Here is a 25,411-nt window from a genome sequence, read left to right as displayed (position 1 = left end):
ACTTTGCAAGAGGCAACAAGAGAATTATTATTGAACAGTGTCACATAAGCTAACAAAAGGAATAAGAAACGTATTTAGGGTATCTGTGTCTATTTTAATGTATATCTATTTAAAATAGCTATTCATTGAAAATATATGTTTAAAAATTGATCTATGATCTATTTCTTTTAAAAAATAGGCAAAAATCTTTAAAAGAAATAGCTAAATTATTACAAATGGTAAAATCAACCATAACATTTCTCTCAAAAAACAAATATACAGCATATGGATTTTTTCCCCCTAAAATGAACTGAATAGGGTTTTTTCTTTAGTCTTTTTCCGATATGGCATGTGTAGGAGCTGTCAGTAATCCTAAAGATGCTTTTACTGACTTGGAATGTAAGTTTCCTCATTTTTCAGTGTAGCCTAATGAATGTAAGATCATTGTGCCCTTTGTCAGATAAGTAACATACTGAAAGTCTCAAATGGGTTTAGTTATTTTCCTCTTTTTTTGTTGAGCCCTTTTTAAAAGGAATTTTGTTCTTTACTCTCATTGTGTAATCTTGTAGTGTGGAAATACTTTCTTTTGAATTTGCATTATTTCTCCTGCTTCCAACAAAGGGGTAGACATACATCATATCTTTTTTTTTGTTTCGGTGTCACTCCACATGGTAGTGAGGGATCAACATTGTGATGCACTACTAACGGAATGAGATATGTATCTGTATCTTGTCAAAAATACCTACTATTCTGGCTTATTCTTTATTTCTTCTTCTAGATATTACATGTGCAAGCACATGTTGCTTACCTTTCAACTAGAGGCCTTTTTTAGATTCCTCTCTATCCCTCATTATTATTCTCCTTTTTCAAAATGTTATTTTGGCATAGTTTATACACAAGGAACACGATCATAGCATCAACATACCTGTCACAAAATCCCTCCTTGACCCTCAGAATATGGAGTAATTATGGCATAATACCATCATAGCATTCATTTCTTGTTTTCATCCATTATAACTGAAAATCATGGGAATATCTGATGTTCCATATGCCTTTCCCTTCAGATTGCACAGACCTAACATCTAGAAGTTTTGTTTTTGTTTTTAAAATAAATCAACATCTCAGGTTTCAGAAAAAAAATATTGTAAAGCTTGACCAAAGTTGACATCTGAGGAATCAATTTACCAGTCAGCCCTCATCATCATCATACTTCTCATTTCCAAATTTCATGTTTGAAAACTCTCTCTGTGAAATTCCTCTAGATAAAAGATATGTCCTTACATATAGAGAATGAGATAATAAAAACCATCTGAGACTCAGGTTAAATAGGCAAAGAAGAGGACAAGTGAGTTCATCCTAAGCATTCACATATGACTATGAGTGGCACAGCCCTCTCTTCTCCTCCTATCCACAGTAAATTTGTTCATGAAGGAATAGTGACTTGTGTCCATCTGATAAGGAGTAAAGATCAAACAAAATGTGTTTCCACCCTACAAAATATTCCACTATCAGGATGCCATCCAATGTATGTATTTCATTTGTCCTTATCTATTACAGTTATGTGATGAAACATACACTAGGATTTAATTTCAGGACTACCCCCATCCCCCTGGATATCAAAACCCATGGATGCTCAAGCCCCATTATAGACAATGAGGTATAAAATTAGGTATCTTATATAAAACGGCACAATCAAAATTTGTTTGAAACTTTTGAAAAATATATTCAAGCTGTGTATGGTGGAATCCATGGATACAGAATCCACAGAGGCCCATCTGTATTACCTGTTTCCCTGAAAATAAGTCCTAGCATGATTTTTCAGTATGCTTATAATATAAGCCCTACCCCCAAAATAAGCCCCAGTTAATATTGTCAGCCAGAGAAACGCATCTACTGGTAATACATCCATTGCAACACACGATTGACATATTGAGTTATAAAGTAATAGTATTAGTAAGTAATTAAATATCAATAAATAATATTATTGAAATTAATACTTGAACAAGAAGTGCTCATTTAAGGTGAGCTATTTCTATATAGGAGAGATTGGGGCCAATGTTTCTACAGGAATGGAGTTGCAAGAAATTCAGGCTGAAATTCAAGGCTTGGAGAGTTCTAACAATGTACCAGAAGAAGATGGCATGACTTTACATGAATAAATGTAGATTGTTGTACATTAAAAAATAAGACATCCGCTGAAAATAAACCCTAAGGCATCTTTTGGAGCCAAAATTAATATAAGACCCAGTCTTATTTTTGGGACATATGGGTAGTTTGTCACACAGTACCATTGTGGAATAACAGAGAGCACGAGCAGTAGCCTCTCCAAGGAGAAAGCAAACCTTCTACAGAGACAATATAATATTTAACAAATAATTTTGGGACAGAATCTCTGTGATTATAATTATTAAACTGTTTTTTAAATCCACCAAAAATAGTCAGATGTATCTATTTATGGCTGTAATATACTGTCAATTTTATTCATCTGCCTCCACTTATTGCTTGCTTATCTTCTTCTTAGATCTGTCTTTTAAAACTCTCAAGAACCAGGTTATAACAGATGCATGAATTTGGAGAAAGAAGAAAGCTAGAGACTCTAGCTTTTGGGGAAAATAATACATTTGCTTGTTACTATGGTGTCAAGAGAACTCAAGTAAAGTGTAAAATTCCTAGTCAAACACTTTTAAATAAAATGTAGACTGAAATATAATCTGATTCCCCAGAACGTGCAATAGAATAGAGCACAATAGTTTAGAGGGCATCCCCTGTGTCCAGTTTGTAGATCAGTCTCAATGTCACAAATCATGAAGTCAAATTGAGAAAGTAAATGCATGATAACAGTGCAATGCAGAAGAAAATTGTTATTTCCAAAGGATTCTGGGAGCCTTATACCTTCAGGATTACACAGTAATGTGCCCTCAGATTACCAATGAAAGTGGACCCAGGGGATGTAATAGGTATGTGCTCTTGTTTTGCAAAGCTGAGGAAACATATTTTTTAGATTTGCCCACTATAATTAGATATCAAAACCCCATATTTTAATAAAAATTGTAAAGCACTACAGAGGTGATATTCACATTATATAGCATCAATGAACAGTAAATGAAATTAGCTTGACCATCTAATACAGTATTAGGGAGCTGTCAGAAGTTAGACAGCATTTCTTCCATCCAGAGCACCTTGGAGGACTGCACGCAGTGTCCACTGCAGCTCCCTAACTTTATTCCATGATGGTATCGACCTTCTTCTAGAGGTTTTGGAGGGCAGTTGATCCATATTTTTATATTTTGTATATTTTAGAGCCAGAGAAGATTTTTCTTCCTCAAGGAAGTGACCTGAGAGTAACCTATTTGTTCTTTGGTCATACGTTTTTAAGCATTCAGATGCTTGATGCTCAATTGTGTGGCTTATTTCCCAGTGTTTTCCTCCTTAACAAAATTTCTGCAGTAATTTCTTTTTTTAGAACATGGAATTTTTTCCTTTATCCCATTAACCTTTCTGATAGTGACAGATATTCAGTTTGCTCTCTGCTGATGCAAGTATATATTGTAAAAAGCTGGTTCCTTTATTGTTGTTTCATAGATGAATGCTGTGCTTGAGACATTGGTGTGTAACATATTGCATCTATTATCCCAAAATAGTAGCAGCATTGCTTTTAAAATGCCCTTTTTGGTGTGTAATGCAAACAATGAATATAAATAAGTTCTGTTCCTTGCTAAAATCTCTCTGGTTAAGACTTTTTAAGAACACAAATCATTACTAATGAAGCACTTAACATTATACTTCTCAATGTAGGTCACACTCCTCCCAAACTGAGTTGTCATTTGTCTAAATGATAACAATAAAACATGGTATAGGACTGCTAGGGAAAATGTATTAGCTTTGAAGATTACTTTCAGGGTTTTGTTTTACTTTCCAACAAATAGAGATAGACATTCATTAGGGTCTGTCAAGAAGGAGACTGTTTAGAAGTGGAGGCAACATAGCATTAAATATATACATATATTCACTTAAAAATATATATATAGAACTTAAATGTTAGTTCACAATTTGTTGTCATTAGCAGAGAGAATTTATCGTATTTTACTGCATAATAATCACACTTTCCCCCTCTTTCCCCCCTTTAAAATGGAGTGTGACTATTATGCAACGGTGACTAATACATGGTGAAAAAACTCTTTGAGGATGCAGTCATGCAGGTGCTCCCTTTGAAGCATCACCACCCATGCAGTTGCTCCCTCAAAGGGGCTTTTTGTTCACTGCATAATAGTCCATTTGATGGGGCTGCCATGCAGGCCGGTAATCAGGGGGCAACTATTATGCAAAGAAAAGGGAGAAACCCTATTTTAGGAGACCCTGCCCAAAGAGGGTGCAATTGTTATGTGGTGGTGAGTATTACGTGATGAAATTAGTTATTTGGTTGGTTTTTAAACTAGAATCCTATTAGTTGCTATAACTCACTGGTGGAATTCAAGATGGTTATGATTCTAGGTAACCACCCACTTAATTGGTACCATTCAGTTGTCCCATCTGCTTCCTTTTTCAAATTGTTGTGCAGGGAAGTTAGGAAGGCACTGCCCATGCCCAGCCCTGCCAAACCGGTTTCACCATGGCTGGGCTGTGTGGCTGCTGTCCTGCCACAGAGGCAGCTTAGGGCAGCCTAGTGTGGCCTCAATGTGGCTCAAAACCAATATTTTTTATGCTGATTCTAAAAGGAGCCTCCGGTGGCTCAGTGTGCTAAAGCGCTGAGCTGCTGAACTTGCAGACCAAGAGGTCCCAGGTTCAAATCCGGGGAACAGAGTGAGCGCCCGCTGTTAGCTCCAGCTTCTGCCAACCTAGCCGTTCAAAAACATGCAAATGTGAGTAGATCAATAGGTACTGCTCCGGCGGGAAGGTAACGGCGTTCCATGCAGTCATGCCAACTACATGACCTTGGAGGTGTCTACGGACAACACCGGCTCTTGGCTTAGAAATGGAGATGAGCACCAACCCCCAGAATCGGACACAACTGGACTTAACGTCAGGGGAAATCTTTACCTTTTTTTTAATGACATAAAAACATCCTGAGTGATCATTGAGATTGTATCTAAGACATTTTCCTGACTTTCTGAGGGACAGCAAGTGGCTATCAGAAAACAGCAATTTAAGTTATAAAAAATAATCTTGATGTTCTTCTAAACAAAACAATTTTATTATGGTGTAAGCTTTTGTGGGCAGTGTCAGTTTCATGAGATTTGTGATGTTTTACTTCATGATAAGCCAGCATGGTGTAGTTGTTTGAGCATTGAACTACAAGTTTAGAAATTAGGGTTTGGGCCACTGCTGAGCCATGGAAAGTCATTGTGTGCTCTTGAACAAGAGTGTTACAAGTAGAGTGAACCTCCGTTAGTAGGTTCATATACACATGTGTAGATATTAAAACAGGATTATAAATAGTCTGATAAACAGTTTCCACAAAGATTTGTGCAAGAATCACATTAGTCAATATTTAAAGTGCCATCTGACTCTTTTGTTTTTGTTGCAACAAATAGAATTGTTTAACACCTGGAAATTATCAGTAGTAGGTCCCCAACCAGAGAGTGCCTCCCTGGAAAAGCTGACCTCCTGCCATATTAGATTTTGAGAGAAAGCTAAGGAATGTATTAGAGTCAAGTAATCAAATCTTTCCTGGATCATTCTATCTCTTGTTCCATATATGAATGCTATCTCATGAAGACAACCTTCCCATTACTATAGAAAAAGTAAATGTTAAAGAGAAGATTATATTGGATCCTAATGTAAGATTTTCTCTATTTTATCCTCACAAAGTCATCCATAGTTCAGTATGAGTGACCACAATTTCATATTGCACTTGCCTGGCTGCACTCTGCTTAATATAGATATCAGATAATCTTACATTACTTGCCATGGTTTTTATCTACTCCAGGTTTCTTTTAGATGGAAGATTATTCAAATATATAGCCACTTGCCTGAGCAACATATTTAATGTACAGACAGTCACCAAGTTATGAAAACAATAGGTTCTGTAGATTTGTTCTTCAGCTGAATTTGTTTATGAGTCGAACAGGTACACACACACACACACACACACACACACATATATATATATATATATATATATATATATATATATATATAGAGAGAGAGAGAGAGAGAGAGAGAGAGAGAGAGAGAGAGAGAGAGAGAGAGAGAGAGAGAGAGAGAGAGAGAGAGAGAGCTAGCTAGCTTTGGATAGCATGGGGAAGGGTTAACACTATTATGTTGTTTGTTTTGCTGTCTGTGTCCCTGTTCAGAAGATTTCATCTCACTTCCTGTGATAATGGATTTTGAAAAATTTGGCTTGTTGTGGAAACACGGATTGGTGCTAAAGCATGATAACTCTTTCAAGAAAGGATTCCCCTTTCCAGGGGTAGATTTCTCTCACTTCTTGTTGTCTCAGCCCATTGTTCTTAACTATGAGCCATTTGTAAGTCAGATGTTTGTCACTCAGGGACTGCCTGAATGAATGAATAAATAGGTACTTACCCTTCAGCTAACAGTTTTTCTCAAATTGCTATCACCTCTGGCTTATGCTTCTATTGGTCAAACAATGTGGGCCAATTCTTGGATTACAATTGATTCTCTCTGAACTTAGCCTGGGCTAAACGTCTGCTGATAATGATTGTAGTTCAGTAGTAGTGACAGCCAGAACCAGAGCTTGGAAGAGTTACCTAACTTCTGAATTCCTCTAGCCAGTGTTGACTGAGGTATTCTATGACTTCCAAAAAGTCAGTTTTTAATGCTCTGCATAGGATATATCATCTTCAAAAAGCAATTTAAGGAATTCTTGCCTCATGCTAAGCAATCTAGTCCCCTAACTTGCATGTTATTAGCAGCCAAAAGCAGGTGTCTATGAGTGGTTATCCAAGCTGCTTCAACTAGATTTTTAAAATGACTTCTAAATCAGATTAATAATTATATATTCCCTATTTTCTTCATGATTAAACGTATCTTGTTGTTGGCCTTTATTAGATATTATTTACTATAATGTTGTAAGGTTGATTGTCGCTAAAATATCTTAATGCTTTGTGAATATGTATGTAGTGCATTCCTTTGTTCATTTACCAGGATGCAATTACCTGAAAATAATTTCCACTGAGTTCAAATGAGTTTATTCCCTGAGAAGTGCACATTGGTCTGTAGGTACATGACACAAGCGTGCTGGCTAATAAGGGGAGCAAGAGCTTGTTTATCCAGATACAAATGGTGCTAGTGAGGCATAAACATTAGCAAAATCATGGGCCAATGCTTCCAAACTAAGTGGATTTTTTCCCACTGATTTCATGGGGGAAGGCTCTTGGAACATTTCAGATAGGCAGTGAGGGGGTGTCATCTGCATCATATGTCAGAAATAGACTGGCTGTTCAGTATCAGCAGAAAAGAAAGAATGTACAGTCAAGGCTGCTCCCTTCTCTAATGGGCAATGAGTTTTGCCAAGCACTGGGAAGGGAGTAGTCGTCTGAAGTGACACTAATCAGTATTTGTCAGTGTGGAACCAAAAGAATGTGAGAAGATAGAAAAGAAAGTGTTCAGCAAAAAATCTAAAGCTGTTGGTCAGCAAATGGGTGTTTCTTGCACAGCACTTTCCTTGTGGACAGTGTCTCTTCTTTCTCCAACGTTTGAATGGAAAATATTGGGTTGTTAATGCAGTGAAGCGAAAAGGAACAGATGATCCTTTCAAAAAACAAATTGTGGAAATAGAGTATGGTAACTATCAGTTCCCAATGTGTGCTTGATTTTAAAGTGAGTCACAATAAAATGCTTCCAAGTGTGGGATGGGGTACATTTTGAGAAAATGAGTGGAATCTGTTTAATATACAAAAAGTACTTTGCAACAATTAAAGTAAGCTGAAAATAAGGGTGAAAATAGATAAGATAACAACTTGGACATTTTAAAGACAGCTGAACAAGTGGGGTTAAATGGGACTATTCAATTAATCAGGACTGTCCAAATCAGGATAATTGGAGGGTATGTATGGTGCTTGTGAGAGCAAGGGGCCCCTACCCACTAAAGATCCTAGTGCTTTTGTTCTACTTGCACCATTTATAATCCAACATTGTTTATACACATGAAAATTAATTTAAAAATTGGTCCCAAATTAATGCAAAGAGAACTGATGAATGTGTATAAAAAGCCAAAGTAAATTAGAAGACAAAGCTCCATGTACTAATAGAAGGTCACTTGTTTTTTATTTGTTTGTTTTTAAAAGCCCAATAAATTTTGGTCACAAAGTTGGCCTTCTTCAGGGGTTACACTAAAAACAAAAATATACCATATAAGTCAACCTCATGAATAAGCTGAGGAGAAATTAGGAAGGCAAATTTTGAATTGTAATATGATCAAGGGATATGTAGAGGGTCATCCTGCAGAGAGGAGAAACATCAATGCCACCTCAGTGGGCCAGCCACTCTTGGTCACTGCTGTTGCTCTTTCTCCAGTCAAGCATAACAGAAGACTGTTAGAAGGCACCATGTCAGAGAAAGTTGGTGGGATGGGTGCTATTTTTAGGTTCTTCTGGGACAAACTAAACTCTTGCATATCACCAATCTATTAAGAGAAGGGGATGGTGCGTGTGTCTGTGTGTGTGGGGGGGGGGGAGATTAAGGTAAAATTGTTTGACTAAATCCACCCAAGTTTTTTAGGTGTATTTTTGACTGAAAAAGCTGTTGGTCAGCAAATGAGTATTTCTTGCACAGCACTTTCTTTGTGGACAGGATAGTTCCATTTAATATATTATGAAAGACAACTCAGAAGTAATAATAATAATAATAATAATAATAATAATAATAATAATAATAATAATAATAATAAAAAATTGCGATCTGCCAACTGCAAAAGGCCACCCTACTGGGATCTGCGTGCATCATCTGAAAATACATCACACAGTCCTAGACACTTGGGAAGTGTTCAACTTGTGATTTTGCGAAACAAAATCTAGCATGTCTATCTTGTTTGCTGTGTCATACAATAAAATAAAATAATAATAATAATAATAATAATAATAATAATAATAATAATAATAATAAACAACTTTATTTCTATTCCATCCTATCTCCCCGAAGGGACTCAGGGCAGATTCTAACAAACAATGGCATACATTCGATGCCTTTATAAAACAGATAAATATTGGCATAAAATCCCAAAAAAAAAACCACATATGAAAATAGCGTTAAAAACCTAACATCAGATTAAACCTAATATCAGTTAATTGAACATAATGTTGATAAATTAAACCAATATAGTCAGACAGAATCAAACAAGAATTATATAGTGACATAAAATCTAAATAAATATTCACAGTAATTTACAAAAACCAACTGAAGTTCAACAGGGTTGTGTGGGTTGGATTATGTAGCCTATGGTGGTAACACAGACTAACAGAGCCCAGATACATCATAGTTCTCAATCAGGATCTGGAATTGGTGTCTCCTTAATTAATCCTCCTCCTCTCCATATGCTAATGAGCAGAAGTAGGTTTTAGTTGTTTTTTGAAGGAGAGGAGGAAGGGAGCCAGCTTTATTTCTTTAGTGAGGGAGTTCCAGCGGTGGGCGGCAGCCACAGAGTAGGCCCTCTCTCTTGTTCCCAGCTGTACTTGAGATGGGGGTGGGACCAAGAGCATGGCCTTCTCTGCTGACCTCAGTGCCTGGGCTGGTTTGTAAGAATGTAAAGAGATATACAAAACACAATGATGGTTCAAAACAATGTTAGAGTCTCACTTATCCAACATAAACGGGCCGGCAGAATGTTGGATAAGAGAATATGTTGGATAATAATAAGGAGGCATTAAGGAAAAGCCTAGTAAACATCAAATTAGGTTATGATTTTACAAATGAAGCACCAAAACATCATGTTAGACAACAGAAAAAGTAGTTCAATACGCAGTAATGCTATGTAGTAATTACTGTATTTATGAATTTAGCACCAAAATATCACGATATATTGAAAACATTGACTACAAAAATGCGTTGGATAATCCAGAATGTTGGATAAGCGAGTGTTGGATAAGTGAGACTCTACTGTATGTATATTAGAGCAACATATACATTCAACATGAGCAGCCAGCTGCCAACTGCAACAAATCACTCTGACAAAGAGGTCATGAGTTCAAGGCCAGCTCAGAGCCTTCGTTTGTCTCTGTCTCTGTTCTATGTTAAGGCACTGAATGTTTGCCTTATATGTGTGCAATGTGATCCGCCCTGAGTCCCCTTCGGGGTGAAAAGGGCGGAATATAAATACTGTAAATAAATAAATAAACATTCACAAAAATACTGCCCTGATCAATGTTATAATACGCAGATGTATCTTACTAAATATTATCAATCAAACATAATTATATAAGAAACTGCAAACCTAGAGGCTTAAATGTTATAATACGCAGATGTATCTTACTAAATATTATCAATCAAACATAATTATATAAGAAACTGCAAACCTAGAGGCTTAAATACGGACTAGAGTAAAACCAGGATTCCAAAAACATATGTCGTCAACACAGTATGTATATTAGAGCATCATATACATTTAACATTTCCAAAACAATATATGATGAAATAAGTCTCTGCAGTCCTAGAGGAATTTACTATAAATGTATTAGCTTAAACCTGGAATAGGGTCAAACACTCAGAGTATCTGCAGTACTAGAAAAATTCTTCAGGACTCCACAGGTTTTGAATCAAATAGTTTAGATAATCAAACCATGAGATGAAGATCTTATAAGTATTTTAGATCCTGTGTTGGTGGTGTCGAGGATATAAGATATCTCCAGGAATTGCAGTATAACAGAAGTAAAACAGAAGTAAATTCAGTATAACAGGAGTAAATTCCAAAGCCAGGGGAACAGATTAAATGCAGATGTCATTCCTGAGTAGCTGGCTGTAGGTCGGAACAGGTCCCATCATATATATAGCCGTTTACAACTGGTTCCCAGGTTTTACTCCAGTTTCGGTAACCCTTCTTCTGGTAAGTGGCAAATGTTTTATAGTTTCTATATTGATGGCTTCTGCTTCATGTATTATGTTCGCAGTATCAGTGTGCTGTTGTGGATTCTGTAAAGCGAGAACCTCCCTGACACCAATTCAGCAAAGTATACCAGAACTAAGACATGAAAGGAACTGTGAGATTACATGAAAAGGAGCATTATGTTTATCTCCATGAAACAAAGAAGCCACATATTAGAATTGCTCCTAAATGATATAAAATGAGAACCTCTTCTGATATGGTTCGGTCATCGAATGAAGCACTGCATCGGTGTCCCATCACTTCTGCAAGGGAAATTGATCACTCCTTTGTGAAAGGATTGGTGTGAGTGTGAATGGGTTGCCTTGTAGCTGAATAAAAGTGACATGCATAGTGTTTAAACACAGATCTGGTGTCACTGGTATCTTCTTCAGAGCCTGTAGTCTCAAAGGAACAGATTATTCAGTTTCCACTCTTCTCCAAAGAAACAACACAACCTGTGTATTTGTAACATCTCCATCTTGCTTGATTCATCGCTGCCAGCTCCCTAGTGAACCAAGGAGCTGGATAGGCTCTGCTAAACGCGATGGACCTCATCCAGGGAAGGGAAGGAAGAAAAGACAAAAAGCAAGAAAGGAGAGAGGGAAGGGGGAGGAAAGAGGGAAAGAAGGATGGTGAGAGAGGGGGGGGCTGAGAAAGGAGCCCAAGGGGCTGTATCCGTCCCCTGGGCCTGGGTTTGCCCATACTTGTTTTAGAGCATATAACTATATTTCTCTAATGCCACCCTGCGATTGGAGACAGGCTTCGTCAAAGTGGAGGCCAGAGTATGGACCTCCATTCTCGACTACTGGCTATGCCTATCCTTCTCCCCATGTGGTCTTGCCCCTCTAACCATGAAGGATGACTTCCAGTCCACATTGACTAAAACAGTGGCAGTAAAGATCACAACACTAGGCTTCTCCCAAGGACAATTGCTAAGCATGAGATTGGACTAAGCCAAGGATCTCATTAAACAACGGATCTTGGACATAGAGCACCAATTGGACTTAACCTGCACCCCAGCCTTTAGTGTTCATGAAGCTAACAGATACCTCACCACCCCCACAGTGTACCTAACAAACCTGGAGGTGCCGAAACACCAAAGAGCTTTCACCCTGGCAAGATGCCATGCCCTCCCATCGGCTGTATTGGAGGGGAGATATTGAAAGACCCCCTTCAAGGAGAGATTATGCCCATGTGAGTCCGGACACACAGAAACAACCAAACATGTGCTCCTTTAATGCATGCTCTATAGAGACATTGGAACTGGTCTCATCATTCCATGGCTTCTTAAATACCCAAGGTTCACCAGAAAATTTTATACTGCCCTGCTGCTCTCAGACTCTAGTACTACAATAACTTAGTGTTGCTAGGTTCTGTACTGCAGCACTTAAAATTCGAAGGACTATGATCGGCCCCGCAGGGCGACACCCTGACGGAAGAGCAGCTACAGCAAGCTCTTGCAGCTGAGGTTTTGCTGGACTTATAATGTGCCCCTCCCTCTCCCCCTAGTGCCCCTTTAGTGTTTTGACCCTCTTATCAGACTTTCCCCCTCCTTTAATCCCATAACTGCTTTGTTAAACATGCCTTTAAACAGTACTGTTGTTTTTTTTGTTTTAAAAAATCTGTTTTCTAATCTCTTTTATGATTGCCTCCCTGGGAAACTGTGCCCCTCTCTGTGCTGATCGTGGACCGTAATAAATTCTTGATTTACTATAACTAAATTTGTGTTGTTTTTGTTAATGTATTAAATGGAATTATATGTGTAATACCACTCAATAAAGAAGACCAGCTCTCATAGTAGCTTTTTAAAACAAGTCAAGGAAAACACCATCTATCCGCTGGTGGAGCTTTGTCTCATATTCATGCAGTAGTGTCATTAATACTATAGGGATTTCATCTGGTTCCCAAGAACCAATGGCTCAAGAAATCATATTCATTTTCTCACTCTCAACACACTGTGTTATCTAAATTAAGGATAGTAAGACTTCACAGAATGCTAGATCTCATGCGCTATATACTCATTACATTCAAGCATGGTTTGTCAGTGAAGAAAATCAATTCTAGAACAGGAGAGAAGTGGGCATTTAAACTGACTAAAGGACTAATTAACACAGTGATAGTTGAGGAAATCATTAACAGAGGTGATAGTGACCTTCAGTAGCCTTGAGCAGAAGCTTTTACACAGCTCTAAAGAAGTCTGCATTCCCAAGGAGTCTTAAAGGTATGAGTCATAGTCTGCCTGCCAGTAATAGATTTTTAACTAGTACAACTGGAAACATTGGTCTTCTGAACTTGATTTGCAATTAAATATTTAATAGTATTTCAGTTCAGTAAAGGGAAATAAAATTAAGAGGGGAGTGAGCACCATTAAAAAATACAACACTGAGGGGAAATGTAGTTCACATATAACTGGACCAGATAACAGGGTTGAAAGGAAAAAACTACTGAAAGAAATGCCCAATACTGATCAGAAAACATGTTATATAATTCTATATACAATTCATTTCTTAAAAGCCTTTTTCAGTTAAGTGGCGTACTTGGCTGACCATTGGCCATTCAAATTAGTTGGGTAAAAATAATCATGTAGATCTGTTTCAGCTTCATTCAGATCTTTTCAAGAGCCAGGAGAATGCAGCATTGATATTACTATAGAATAAGGGTACCAAAGGCAATGCTAAACTTCAAACTCTTTTGTATCTGAAATTATGCTCTTCCTGTGATCTGTCACATTTCTGTGTTCTGAAATGATGTTCTCCTGTCCTTCTTTCTGAACAAAAGCTGTTATGAACAGTTGATTGTTCTTAGCAGCTGTCCAACATTTATGAAACATTCTTTCTTGCCCTGGTGACTCACTGACTTTCAAGCTTGAAGATTCTCAACTAAGAAAAAGTTGAAAAATTTGGACATATATATATTATATATACGTTTTTAAGGTTTTTATAATGTGTTTTAACCATGTTATTAACAGATCTGTTTATATTGTTTTGTTTTTATGATTGCAATTTGGGCATTAAATTTTGCCAATTTTTGTAAGCCGCTCTGAGTCCCCTCGGGTGAGAAGGGCGGGGTATAAATGTTGTAAATAAATAAATAAATAAACATTAGGAGGTGTGTATTATTTATTGATGTATTATTTGATGATGATGATGATGATGATGATGATAAGAAGAAGAAGAAGAAGAAGAACAACAACAACAACAACAACAACAACAACAACAACAACAACAACTTTATTTATATACTGCCCTATCTCCCCCAGAGGACTTGGGGCAGTTTCTAACATAAGTAAAACATTCAATTGCCAATAGTAGATCATATAGCAAAAGTAATATCATCAAACAAAAACATACAATCCTGCTAAAACAACCACAAAAATGTAAAGTCCAGTTTCAGTCTACTCCATCAGATGGGTTAAAGATACTGTAGGGAGCTTATGTGGCAGAGGATGGAATCCCCTTTGAATCCCACCGCTGCCACCAATTTATGTAGGGAGCTGAGGTGACAGAGGATGGAATCCCCTTTGAATCCCACCGCTGCCACCAATAATGTACAGAGGTGAGGTGTCTGACAGGAATGTGTGTCAGAGATGGAACCCTTTTGATCCCACACACGCACACACACAGGTACCACCACTTAATAAAGATGTTTTACGAGAGATGATGTTAATTAATTATTTGTTTGATTATCTTCTTCTTCGCTGCCACCAATGGAGACGTCAGGCAGATGGTACTGGTTCTTATAAGCTTTCTCTATTTGTTCCACTACAGATGTTGATGTTGCTTAATTTAATATGAGAGTATGACAGAGGCTTAGTTAGAATAAAAGCAAAACAAGTTTATTGCAGGTACAGAGCTTGATGGTTTCAGATAGCTTGGTAAAGGCACTTCGTTTAATGGTTACAAACGGTTATGAGGTGGTTAAACTTTCAAAATACTTCTTTCTTTAAGTTACACTAAACCCTGATCCTACTGGATCCCCTGGGATTAATGTCCCCTAATCCACAGACTCTACAACTGACCCTAGACAAATCACCTAACTTGCCTAGTCTGGTCTATCCTAAATCTGACTCAAATCTCTCTATTTAAGTCAGCCTGAGTCTTCACACAAGAATCAGATCCACCACTGTGACTGGAAAATCACAGACTGCCCACTGGGTTTTAAAACATTCCCCCTTTTCCTTTCCAAATGGCGGTTGGCTCCGCCCCCGTTGCTAGGGCAACTCGCCTTAAGATGGCTACCTTCCCCCATACATCATCCACTCTAATACTCACCATTTTAAACTTAGCCAAACCTGACTGTTTAAACAAATCAAATAAACATGTCATCATTAAACAAAATAAAATCATACACTTCTTTACAGATACCAATTGCCAGAATTTCAGAATGGACATGGCCAACTGTGAAGGGCTAGGCAAAGGCTAATGCGACCGAGTATTATAGGGCCGGGAAAGTAGATAAAGTGCAGAGCAGGGTCCTGGTTGGCAACCAAGGAGGAGGGGCCTAAGGACTAATCATGCTTGAAAACCTGCTGGAACCACCAGGTTTTCAGATCCCTAAGGAAGGAGGACAGTGTAAGGGCTTGCCTTATCTCTCTGGGGAGGGCATTCCAAAGTCAGTGGGGCACCACCAAGAAGGTTCCCTCCCTCGTCCCCACCAACCATGCTTGTGATGGTGGCGGGAGTGAGAGGAGGGACTCCCTGGTAGATCTTAGAGCCCACACCAGTTCGTAAGGGGAGATGCAATCATGAAGATGGGCAGGGCTCGAGCTGTTTAGGACTTTGTAGGTCATCACCTGCACCTTGAATTGGGACTGGCAGCTTATCAGCAGTCAGTGGAGCTGCTTTAGTAGAGGCATTGTATGCTCCCTATAGTTAGCTCCAGTTAGAAGCCTGGTGGCTTTTTTTTTTTTTTTTTTGCTTTCCTTGGAATAAAAGTCCTAATAAAAATAGATAATTTATTTCAAGCTATTTCCATCCTGATCCTAGGTTTAATTACTGCTCTATTAAAGTACATGAAATTGCCCATCTGTTTAAATTCTCTAAGGCACCAGATCCTATCTGATCTTGAAACATAGCAGGGTAAGCCCTGGTTAGTACTTGGATGGGCAATGAATACCATGTGCTGTAGCCTGTTTCTCAGAGGAAGGAACTGGCAAAATCACCAACTGCCAAGCCTCATATTTCCCTGGCTTTGATTTGGTTTTCAGTCCCAATCCGCAGTTGTATGTGTATGATTCTTCAATTCACTGGTCAAAATCATCCTTACATCCAGAAAGGGTTTGAGACTTTCTTCAATGTGGTGGTGCTTCCCCATTCTCCAATACATCTGCCCTACAAGGAGAGAAAGATCTCAAGCTCTACCATCTGCTGCTAAATGCAGCTGTGTGTAACTTTCCCCAGTTTGTGGATTTCCTTTGATTGTGACAGCACAATCTAGGCAGCTAGATACAATTTTTTTAAAAATAGGATTTTTATTGTTGGTTAACGTAGATGGGAGTGACTGTTATTTAATATAGACTTCATAAGGCTCTACATCTGGACCACAATGTGGATGATATAGATCAGAGTTTCTCAAATTGTGCTCTTTGTTTTGAACTTTAGCTCCCACAATTCCTAACAGTTCCGGAGCACTTTGCTTCAACAGAAACATCAAATGACCTGAGAAGGGAGTCAATCTATTTGGATTCATCAGCAGATATCCTCATTGTAACTCTGTCAGAGAGAAACCTCAAAAAGCAGCTTAATGACTTCCTTCCCATCATTACTTCCCATGGTCGGGTTGTCAAGAAGGCAATTCATATTGAGCATTATTATTAATTTGAGATATACCATATTATATTGTTAAAGTGTTAGAAAATATTGGTAGGAAGGAGAAATGTGATTCAGAGTTTAATTGCAGTAGAGAAACATCTTGGTTAACAAAATAAATGTGTTCCTGGGCATCATTCCCTTAACAGAAATTTGGTATCAGAGGCAAAAAAAATAGCATGGAGAGAATGCAAATAAGAAAGAAAAACAGCAATTCAATCTTTCAGCAAACATTTTATTCAAAACTAAGCAACATATACATGAGAAATGAAACAACCAGATCTGTTACCTGCTTAAGTAAATAAAACATTTTGAACCATCTAGAGCAGGCTTGGGCAAACTTTGGTCCTCCAGGTGTTTTGGACTTCAACTCCCACAATTCCTAACAGTCCAAGTGCCACCTCCCAGCAGCAAAGAACTGGTGGGATCACAAACCTGCAAAAGTATTGGAAAATGAGCACGCAAAGATACTGTGGGACTTCCGAATTCAGACTGACAAAGTTCTGGAACACAACACACCAGACATCACCATTGTGGAAAAGAAAAAGGTTTGGATCATTCATGTTGCCAACCCAGGTGACAGTTGCATTGACGAAAAACAACAGGAAAAACCCAGCCGCTATCAAGATTGAACTTCAAAGACTCTGGCAGAAACCAGTGCAGGTGGTCCTGGTGGTGATTGGCACATTGGGTGCCATGCCAAAAGATCTCAGCCAGCATTTGGAAACAATAGGCATTGACAAAATTACGATCTGCCAATTGCAAAAGGCCACCCTACTGGGATCTGCGTGCATCATCCGAAAATACATCACACAGTCCTAGACACTTGGGAAGTGTTCGACTTGTGATTTTGTGATATGAAATCCAGCATATCTATTTTGTTTGCTGTGTCTAATAATAATAATAATAATAATAATAATAATAATAATAATAATAATATACAATATTAAAATATTTTAAAAAATAAAGAGTTCATCATAACATTCAAACAGCAACATATTATATACTACACATGACAAACCATACACACACCCCAGACCCCTATCCCACTCAAAATAAAACCTCTTCCTCACACATGAATTGTCTTTGGAATGTTGCCTAACACCTGGACTCCAGGCAATGATCCTCCAATTTTGATAATCCCTTCACAATTAACTGGGGCTCCATCTACACTACCATATCAAATCCAGATTATCTGCTTTGAACTGGATTATATGGTAGTGTAGATCCAGTCTGGGAAATGTGAGGGGAGCACATAATGAATCTGCATCAGAGCTCCTGGGTCTGTTTCCTGTTCCTTCCTGATATGATCAGGGCTATCTGTGGGAACAGTTCATCTTCCATGCCCTGAGCTAGCCTCACCCATACAGTACCCATTGAAATAGTTATCATTTTCAAGCACCTATTGTATACTTTGGACTAACTCTATTGTTTCCACAAAATATAAACAATTAAGCTCATCACGAGACCATTGTCCAATGCCACACCACATTGCTTTCCAATTGTGCCCCTCTCAGAGGTAGATTGATAAACTGACTGACACTTCAAATATTTCAATGACAGTTTATTGAATTTCCTGCCACTATGAAGAGTCAACCAGTGATAACATCAGAGTCCTGAGCCATTCAGGCCATGGATCCTAGCTGGACAGTTTCTAAACCAATCAGGAGCTGATGCAAGTTTTTTTAATAATAATAATAATAATCTTATTTTTATACCCCACCCCATCTCCCCAAGGGGACTCGGGGTGGCTTACATGGGGCCAAGCCCAGGCAACAAGCAATATAAAACTCAACAATAAAAACAAATCATAAACAAAAAAAATCACATATACCAATAAACAATAAGCACACTTTGATAAAATCCTGGGTTGGCTCCTAAAAGGGGTAGTGGGCCAGAAACGTGCAAATAGTTTTGTATGGTACAGATTAGGAAAGAGGTAGGTACCATGGACTATTATCCCATTAAGGTGCTGGAGGAGGCATACACCTAAAGACTATGTACGGCTAAGGAGTAAAAATGATATAAAAATAGAATGGACAAACAGGGCAATCCCAAACTAAGGAAATCAGTCACCAAAAGCCTGTTGGAAGAGCCAAGTTTTCAGGCTATCAAATGCAATAAAAATGTTATGTATTTACAGTTGTGCTATATCATTTTGGGGGGATGCTTTCTTCTCTGACATCCTCTCTGGCCATTGAGAATAAACCCCTGATTTTGCCTTCAATCTGTCTGTGTCTCATTCGGCCTTCTGGAAAAACATTACACGTCGGGCCACTGAACCTATGGTTCTTGAGGACACTGAAGTAACTATAGTGCTACAACACTATAGTGCTACAACTAGACACTATCTTCATTGTGTCACATCATCCTTTAATAAGGACACTCATGAATTGCAGATGATAGTGTACTCACAGTTGTTCCTTAGCATCAAGATTAGGGACCCCGTTGCATTGAGGTTTTTATCCATCCTAGGATGCATCCAGCATAGTTAGGGGATGGAGCCCACCAAACAATGTAGAGGTACTTCTGGCAGGGCTCCATCCCTGAATGGTGCTGAATGAATCCTAAGAGGCAAGGAGAACAAGGGAGGCTTCCCGTGTTCTCGTTGCCAGCAACAGGGTGAGCACAGAGGGAAGCTGGGTAGCGACACTTTCCACTTTGTGGAAAGGCCATGCAGGGAATGGAAAGATTCCCCCTTTGCCTGCCCAATTCACCACACTGCCTGGCAAATACCCCCTCCCCCCCCCCTCTTCATGTGATGAAGTCCTAGGCTGGTTTCTTGTAATTGACATCTTCCATATACCATGTGAACACAAAGTCTGTTGGTGACATACACATACATTTCTGACATCCTTTCTCAAATATTACAAAGGAAGTATTCAATGCCTTCTTATGGAATGTTTATTCCCTACCCACTCAAGCCAAGTGATAGATTATTCTGCCATGCCATTTACTGGCCAGAGAAAGGCAAGAAGTACTTAGGAAGCATCCAGCTTCAGTTCTGCAACTGGGAGAAGAGAACTGCTATTGCTATTTCAGATCTCAATGACTTTTGATATCACTGATCATTAAATCTTATTGAATCAAAATTACAAACACAGTTATAGTGATTCTTCTCTTTTCTCCTCAATGAGTGGATTCCAGGTTTGGGGATTAGGATGTGAGCAGCCCTCCCACTGCATTTCTCATGTCTTTTCTAAGATGGAATTGGGAAAATTCTCACTTTCATCTCAGGAAATAGGAACATAGGGTTTCTACTGTTAACCTAGATGTTCCCACCCATACAGTGAGATACATATTAATAGGAGTTATTTGATATGCAAAGTCAAATAGCTGTGCATGATGAATGTGGAACAGAGGAATAGTTGCATAAACTAACTGAAACCCCACAGGCAACACTAAATAATACAGGAAACCTAAGCAATTATTGAAATACAGATACATACACTGATCCTGGAAATTAAATGGTACTGAAAATTCATTCAGAATTCTGAAATTTATAGTTGGGAGGTTCTTCAGTAAATTCAGCCATCAATACTTGTCTAATATACCGGGGGGGGGGGGGGGCAGAATGTTCTCCCTGTGGGAATAGTTACTGTTTGTTGTGATATAGCATCAAAGCATCAAAGTTTACTTGATGCAAAGTGTGTGGTACATTTCTTGAAATAATCAATGCCAGATATATTCAAATAGTGACAGAAGCAAAGGTTATAAATGGTCATACCTGGCCCCACTTGTCTTTCCCATCAGAAGTTCATTGCTTCTTGTTGTTGTTGTATGCCTTCAAGTCATTTCTGACTTACAGCTCACAACAACCCTATTGTTGGGTTTTCTGGGGCTGAGAGTGTGAGACTCACCCAGTGGGTTCCATGGCTGAGCAGGAAAACTGAACTCTAGTCTCCAAGGTTGTAGTCCAATGCTCATACCACCACTACACCATGCTGGCTCTTTCATCGCCTCTAGCACAACAACTGCCATTCTGTTTACCACTGAGTGGGAGGGAGCCATACACAGCTACATTGTGTCTCATCTTATGTGTTACATATTTATTTGAGGACAAATTAACATTTTGTAAGCCACTCTGAATGCCTTTGTGGCTGAAGAGTGGTGTAAAAAATACCTAAATAAAAAAGCATTCAAAATGTAAAAATTCCCATTGGGATTATGAATGATATTTTCCGTTATTACATTTTTGCTTTCACACTATGTGTGCTAGTTTTGTAGTATACCACATTTCAAACTATTTTATATCCTATAACCAGAGATAATGCTATGATTCTATTGCTAGAGATATCTGCAGACAAATACCATTTTAAAGTCTCATGTGGTTATAAAGCAAGAAGAATGGCTTCTTGGGCTCATAATTTCTATTATTTTCACAGCAGGGTCACAGCAGGGTCACAGCATGGTAAAGATAGGGAAATGGGATACTAATGTTGGAAAAATGTAGACAAGATGATGCAGTCGTTTGCTTTTGCTTGATCTTCAGACAAAGTTAAGATTTTATCACTTATCCCCTCACTGAGTTGAGTAGTTTTATACTTTGAACTCGTTTTGTGGAAACAGAAGTAAACTGAGGAGGAAGAGGGAAATAGAAGGAAAAGGCAAACTGAAATATTTTTAAGTGGCTAAAAAAGTTGGACAATAGAAAATTAACAAGGGCAATGGTTAAGACCAAATCAGAGTATGTGAAGGGTAAAAATTCTCTCTATCACAGTATGTGTTCTATGACCCTACATACCAATGGGGATTGAAAATGGAAAAGAAGAATATATACTGTAATTTAAGTTCTACTTTTCTTGTCATAATAAGCAGATCCAGACAATCAGCATATCACCTGGAAAATTATTTCTCATTTATAAATAGATCATTAAGCACTGCAATACAGATGCTATATAGTGGTTTTGTATTATATCATTGTTATTCCATCCCTAGTTACTGATTAATTCTGTTACTATAGAGGAAAGACATTAATTTTACTTATTGCTCCTTGTACTACTGCAATGTTTCTTGCAGAAGTAGACAATCTAATCTGCTTATGTGAATATTTGAGTTTACATTAATCCTAAAATCTCATGAGACTTTGAAGCTGGGTCCAGATGTCTCACATAACATCAGAGCAGTGATGGAAATAGAACCTATATAACACTTGCTTCTAATCTTGTGTTTCAGCTATGGCAGGCAAATAATACAATACCCCAAGGGCTTGTCTACATTGGCCCTATAACCTGGGTTTGTTCAGAAATTATTCCTGGACATTAAGGGACCTCTAATCAGTAACATAAGATAAATGTGGTTTATCCTGTTTTTACTCTGTGTTATGAGATTTTCAGGGAAGATTTGGAGCAACTCCATATTCAGAGGTTAATGTGGACACCTAGACTAGTCTTAATTGGAACTAATCCATTGTCCACTTGGCCAGGCACCACCACAGCACAGGAAAAGGTAGAGAGATCAAGACTTTAGTATCCGTGTCACAGTAGACAAAGAGCTCCAGAGGGCTTCTGGCCATCACCAGGCACTTTTGCTGACAACAGCTATCCCCGCTCCCTCTCCTTAGGCATGTTTGCTAATGTCAGTAAAGACATCCAACAACAGCTCTCCAGATCTCTCTTTTCATAAAATCATAGAATCGTAGAATTGGAAGAGACCTCATGGGCCATCCAATCCAACCCCCTGCAAGAAGCAGGAAAATCTCATTCAAAGCGCCCCTGACAGATGGCCATCCAGCCTCTGCTTAAACGCCTCCAAAGAAGGAGCCGTCCGGGGGAGAGAGTTCCACTGCCAAACAGCTCTCACAGGGAGCAAGGTCTTCCTGATGTTCAGGTGGAATCTCCTTTCCTGTAGTTTGAAGTCATTGTTCCACATCCTAGTCTCCAGGGCAGCAGCAAACAAGCTTGCTTCCTCCTCCCTATGACTTCCCTCACATATTTGTACATGGCTATCATGTCTTCTCTCAGCCTTCTCTTCTGCAGGCTAATCATGCCCAGCACTTTAATCCGCTCCTCATAGAGCTTGTTCTCCAGATACTTAATAATTTTAGTTGCCCTCCTCTGGACGCTTTCCAGCTTGTCAACATCTCCCTTCAACTGGACACAGTATTCCAGGCTGCCTGGAATACAACAATAACAATGATACGAGTAACTGTGATCATCCATCAGAACTGAACTGGATTTTGCCTGACTGGACAGTATGGACTTCACTCCTTCCACTACAATGGCTTAAAGAAGGAACTCCCGAACAGCTCTGCAAAATCTAGGCACAGTTTGAAGCATCAATACTCTGGACCAGCCCTAGATTTCAGTATCTGTGCAGATGCGCCACAAGATACAGATGAAGAAAAGCATTGAATTGTAACAGGTGGCTCTTTATGAGAGTGTGAAAGGAATTTTTATATTAGCCCTGAATAGCTATTAAACTGGTAAAGCTTTTATCTTCTCTGTGGTGCTTTTCCCTTAATATGTTATTGGAAAGTTCACTATGATGAAAAAATAGGATAAATCTCTAGTCACAAGGCTGGACAGTTCCAGAAAAAGGGTTGAACACATTTGACTAAATATGCTGCACCTAATGCAGCGTAGACAACATATTTCACTTCAGCCATTTCTCACAAGTCCAGACATTATGTTTTGTTCATGTGGATAATCAGTGTTCATTTTCCTGCCCAGATTTTGTAGACTCTTAAGACTTTGTCAGATACACCATAGGAAACACCTTTAAACCCACATGTCGGGAGGGGCTGTGTTTCTGAATTTTGCATGGATACAAGAAACTGCAGATAATAGCAATATTATTTTCAATTGAATAAATGACAGAGTATCAAGAAAGACGGTATAGGTTGTACAAAATGTCCTAAGTGAATAAGTGGAACTTCATATATTGGTTTTGCAAATACAGGGGAACATACTGTATTTTTGGGTTCCTTCAGAAAGAAGAGATTACTGGAGAGTTTAATCTAAATCCTATTGTTACTCCTAACTAAATAAACTCATTGAATCTGCTGGCTTTACTTATATGTTGATTCATGACTTAACAATTAATTCAATGGGTCTACTCTACTTGTGACTAATCAACAGAATTCAAGACATTGTGTTGTGTTTTATATTTGATTTATATACATACTGAAAAAGTATGGAGTAGAAAATCTGTGAGTCATTTCTCACCTTATCCCATCTGAGCTACACACTTCTTCTGACCTACTTTGGATTTCTGATGTTTCATCCTTCCTGAACTTTTCAAAGAGATATGAAACCTACAGCATCCTTGCAAATATGTTAGCTCAAGCTTCAGCATTGTGTGAAAATGGGAAAATGAGACCCATATAGTACTGTTTTGAAGAAAAGGCACAATAATGTTCCTTTTTCCCTAGGTGCGAGGGCCAAAACAAATCCCTTAGGGATGATCTCACCTTCATAAGCACCCAACAAAGCATTTCAAAAGAATACTTCATAGTCTGATTCATTTCTGGACAACAGGATGTCAAGCACCCATTTTACTGACTATGACTAAAACAGTAATAACAGCCTGGGACACAAATGCATTCTTTCACCTCCACCCCAAATCCTTGTTCAGAGCAAGTGTGGCAAGGCACTACACTCTTCCTTAAAAAAAACCAGAGAGAAAAATGATGGTGAAAACAGAACGAGTCTCTAGTCATTTTTGGTTCTGTTTTTATCCAACATCAGCTTGGTCTCCCAACTGGTTTTTCTTATAGGTCTACAACCTTTCATAAAGAAGTTTCACACACCTGGTATAAATTGAAGTACATATGTAAATATTTGTAGCATACTATTTGCCCCTTCATATCAGATCATATAACAAATGCCAGAGAATAACACTTACCATCCCAAGAAGGTTTGGAACTTTGGCTAACATTTTTCTTTCTCTCTGTCTCTTTCAAAAACTGGCTTCTTTCACATCTAGATGTTAAGACCTCCCTTTAATACAAATATGGGACAAGTACCCTTTTCCAAATGATGATCAGATTTAAAGGACAGTAATGGTATCATGCTTGTACTGTTAATTCCCACAAAGAGTCTTACACTACCCCACCTGGATCGTGAGTGTCCTTGTTTGGAAAGCATTCATACTTATACTGGTGTAACGTGCCTGGCTGCGAGAGCACTGGAAACCAATACACCGAGGCCAATAAACAGTCTAATATCTTTATTAAGGAATTAAGAAATTAAAACGAAAACAAGTAGAAAGTATAGTCCATCAATAGACCTTTCAGGAAAGGTCAAATATAGTCCAGTAGTATATTGTCCAATATATAATATTAGAGTTTAAAGTTTGTAATCCAAAACCTAAACGCACTCAAACTTCCAAGCAGTTTGAGTGGGGAAAACGTCCAAGTCTTTCACTAGAGTTCAAAGCAAGTCCAAAGGCAAGAAATTGAAGACAAAGCTGGATACACGGCACGACAGGACAAGACTAGATTCACGGCAAGACAAGTCAAGGAACACGGCTTGGCAAGGCACGTCAAGGCTGGAAAGTAGTGGACTTAAGCGCAGTCCACACTTGGCTGGCCAGCGCACAGAACTTTTAAGGAACTTCAAATCTCTTCACAGAGCAGGTGTCCAAA

The 25,411-nt window shown here is 38.5% G+C and overlaps 1 long non-coding RNA gene across 1 annotated transcript in view; it reads left to right on the top strand.

Moving 5' to 3' along the window:
* Window positions 1-14,076, top strand: part of LOC134297497 (uncharacterized) — a 33,715-nt gene extending 19,639 nt beyond the window's left edge. The window contains exon 3 of the long non-coding RNA XR_010004257.1: window positions 11,043-14,076. This is a non-coding gene — a long non-coding RNA (uncharacterized LOC134297497). The remainder of the gene's footprint in view (window positions 1-11,042) is intronic.
* The last annotated feature ends 11,335 nt before the right edge of the window (window positions 14,077-25,411 follow it).

This window comes from Anolis carolinensis, chromosome 3, assembly GCF_035594765.1.
Source record: "Anolis carolinensis isolate JA03-04 chromosome 3, rAnoCar3.1.pri, whole genome shotgun sequence".
Classification (NCBI taxonomy): domain Eukaryota; kingdom Metazoa; phylum Chordata; class Lepidosauria; order Squamata; family Dactyloidae; genus Anolis; species Anolis carolinensis.
Note: the sequence above shows the minus strand (reverse complement) of the source record. Positions and strands in the feature narration are given on the sequence as shown.